At 46.5% G+C, this 3,355-nt stretch overlaps 1 non-coding gene across 1 annotated transcript; it reads left to right on the top strand.

Annotated features, from left to right (window-relative positions):
* Positions 1–2,969: 2,969 nt before the first annotated feature.
* On the top strand, positions 2,970–3,041 carry TRNAC-GCA (transfer RNA cysteine (anticodon GCA)). The gene has a single exon. It is a non-coding gene; the product is annotated as a tRNA-Cys (tRNA).
* Positions 3,042–3,355: the final 314 nt, after the last annotated feature.

The raw sequence follows: 3,355 nt of genomic DNA, 5'->3' as shown, positions 1-3,355 counted from the left end.
GCTCTGTCAGGATTGGCCTTTGTCAGCGCAGAAAGATTCTCTCAACCTGAGTTATGTACCAGGTACTGCGTTCAACAATGGGGCTTCAGAGGCAAATATAACATAGTGGTTGTTCTCAAGCAGCTCAGTCTACTGGGGATACCTATAAATAAACAAATTGTCACACTAGTGCTAGAGCCAGTGGTCTGTAAAGTTAAGGTGCTAGAAATTGCAAATATGCATCCTTTTTTATTTGCATTTTATTATAATTTACACAAACAGCTGGGTTTGGGAACTGTATCACTTCTAGTATCTTTATTGTGAATGTTTTAATAACTTTTATCTTTTGTACGAAAAAATGTACATGTTTATGTGGAGGATAGATGCCCGGTGGGAGGGGATGGAGGTGAGGGAGAGCGTCACAGAAATGGTGACACTTGGGCTACATTGTGTTTCTGTTCTTGTTACACTTTCTTTCCTTTTTAGATGGGTAATGAAATACTGAAATAAAGAGTGCATTTGCATGGTTCAACATTCAAACAGTAGGAAAGGGTGTGCAGGAATATTCCATCTAACCTCTGCCCGCCCCACTTCCCCTCCCTGCAGGCATCTAATGTTGGCCGTATATCTTTCTAGAGAATTTTCATGCATATGGAAGCAAATATATTTTCTACCCTCCTTTGTTCCTCACTGACGGTGGCGCTATATGGTGTGTACATACATTGTTCTGCAGCTTGCTGTTTTGTTTCTTCTTTGTCCGTCTTTCCGTATCAGTGCATAAAGAGAAGAGCATCACCATTTTTGTGGCTGTCTATTAGTATTCGACTCCAGGATGTTCCATGACTTATTTAACCAGTCCTCGGATGAGGGACAATTGGATTGTTTCCAGCGTTTTGGAATTACAAATAATGGTGCAGTGGAATAGCCTTGCACAAACATCATTCCACAAATATGTGCATATGTCTTTAAGTTTCTAGAAGTCTCGTTTCTGGGTCAGCGTTATGTGCTTTCGTCATTTCGAGAGTCATGGCCAGATACCCGCCACCAGTGTAATCAGTGCGTGCTCCTCGAGGACGCGTGCCCACCCCTGTTCCTGCGCGTCGTTCATGCCACCCCAGCGAGGGGCAGTTGGTCAGCTCTAAGTAGACCTGGGAAGAGGAGGGAGCTGGAGCTGATGATGCCCCAAAGTGAGGGAATCAGAGACTCCAGACTCCCCAGTAACCAGTGTTTGCCCATGGCTATAATAATACCGGCAATAGCTACTTTTTATTAAGTATTTGCTATGTATCCGGCAGAACTCTATAAAGACTGGAAGTCAGGAGTCAGCACATTTTATTCTGAAAAGGGCCAGAGAGTACATATTTTTAGTTTTATGGGCATTTGGTCCCTGTTGCAACCACTCAACTCTGCCCTAGTAGAGGAAAGCAGCTGCAGATGGGTGAGAGTGGCTGTGCTCTGATAAAACTTGATGGACTCTGAAATTTGCATTTCATATAATTTTCACATGTCACAATATATTATTATTATTAGAAATAACAGCTAATGTTTATTAAGCACTTACTCTGTACCATTTCCACCCTCCAGCCATTTGAAAATATCAAAACCATTCTTTGCTCCCGGGGCTGTACCCTGGCTGTGGGCTCTAGTTTGCTGACCCCTGCTCTAAAGGATCTCATTTAATCTGCACAATTGTAGGGCCTTTTATAATCCCCATTTAACAGATGAGGAAACAGAGGCATAGAAAGGTCAAAGATCTTGTCTGCCAAGTGGGCTATGATATGAATAAGAGAGGACATTCAGAACATGGAGACGACATCAGGACTTGAACCCCAACTTCTTGACCTGCCGTCAGTGCTCCAGCCTCAACACATTGGTGGCTCTGACTATCCCTTCTCTCTCCCTGGAGTTACACCCAGGGCCCACGTGGCTCATCAGTTCCCGTGGGGGTCCTGCTGCCTACAGACTGTGCCATCTCCTCTCCACGACCCCCTCCCACCTCACCCAACACCAGCCGTGTGCACCAGCCGTTCTTGAACCTTGTCAAGAGCTTCACCTGATTCCTTAGTCCTTAGTGCCATTTTCACCCAGAATTCCTTCCCTACCTCCCCTGTTTATTAAATAAGCCCCTCAGAGTGCACAACCCATTTCAAATGGGGAGCATGTCCTGACCCCCGCGTCTGGTCTGGCTTCTAATGAATGCTCTCTCTCTCTCTCTCTGTTCCCATAGCATCCGGTTCTCACCATGTTAGTATCACTTGTTGCCATGTCAGGCATCTCCTTTAGGCTGTCCACTCCTGAGGCCGGGAACTGTGCAGTCGTTAGGGTCAGGCACACAGTAGCCACCTACAAAGTACTTGTTGGATAAACGAGTGAAAACCGCCAAGGAATCTGGCTGTGGAGGCTTCTGAGGACTCCAGGCCGCAGAAGCAATAGGCTGCTCTCCTGCTTAGTATGGTAGACTCGACCGGCGAGGCCCAGAGCTGCAGTGGTGGCCCCCTGGGGCCATGTCTTGGCTCCCCCTGACTTCTTTTGGGGGCTCACCCTCCCTCCCTGTACTATAGACGTGTATTCTGAGTGGGAGCAGATACATTCTTATGTGACATCACTCCTGAAATGGTTATAGCACTTAAGTACCCTGTCCCCTGGTTGCACTAGAACCCAGCCAGGCCAGGCCTTCTCTAGGATTTTTCAGAGTTAAGCCCTTTTCTCTCTGGCAACCACGGTGTGGAGATGTGAGCCTAGAGGTGCTGGAGGTGGGGTATCAGCTGCGTGGAGAGATTGGTTTGAGAGATTAAAGCTGATTTGAGAAGGAAGCAAAGAAAAGGGAGAGTCCTGATAACTTTTGAATTTCTGGAAGTCAGTTTCTTCTCTGATCTAAATTGCTTAAAATTTTTTTTTATCAGCTGAAATTTAATCTCTGCCACTGACTGTCAGTGTTAACGCAACATGATTCTGGACATGAAATGATATTAGCGGGACAGTTGTTAACTGGGGGTATAGCTCAGGGGTAGAGCATTTGACTGCAGATCAAGAGGTCCCTGGTTCAAGTCCGGGTGCCCCCTTGTTTTCTTCACTCACATGGCCAACCTTAGAGCTCATCTCTCAGGAGAGAGTATTTGGGGAAAAAGGTGAGAAATGGGGGATTAATAAAGAGCTGGAGAGATGGATCTGGGTAAACAGACTCAACAGATATCGCTAGAGGGAGTGATCAGATTGAAACTTGAAACAACAAAACCTTGTCTGGCCTGCACTCTTTGGGTTGGAGGAGGACAAGACAGGGAGGAGAGACACTAGACTGTTGCCTGATGGCGTGATGAGCTGGGCTGAGCATCGCTCCCTCTCCTAGACCCTCAGCCCTCGCTGCCTTCTCTTTCCC

The sequence above is a fragment of the Lipotes vexillifer genome, unplaced genomic scaffold (assembly GCF_000442215.2).
Source record: "Lipotes vexillifer unplaced genomic scaffold, Lipotes_vexillifer_v1.1 scaffold472, whole genome shotgun sequence".
Lineage (NCBI taxonomy): Eukaryota > Metazoa > Chordata > Mammalia > Artiodactyla > Lipotidae > Lipotes > Lipotes vexillifer.
The sequence above is the reverse complement of the archived record's forward strand: the minus strand, read 5'-3'. Positions and strand labels throughout refer to the sequence as shown.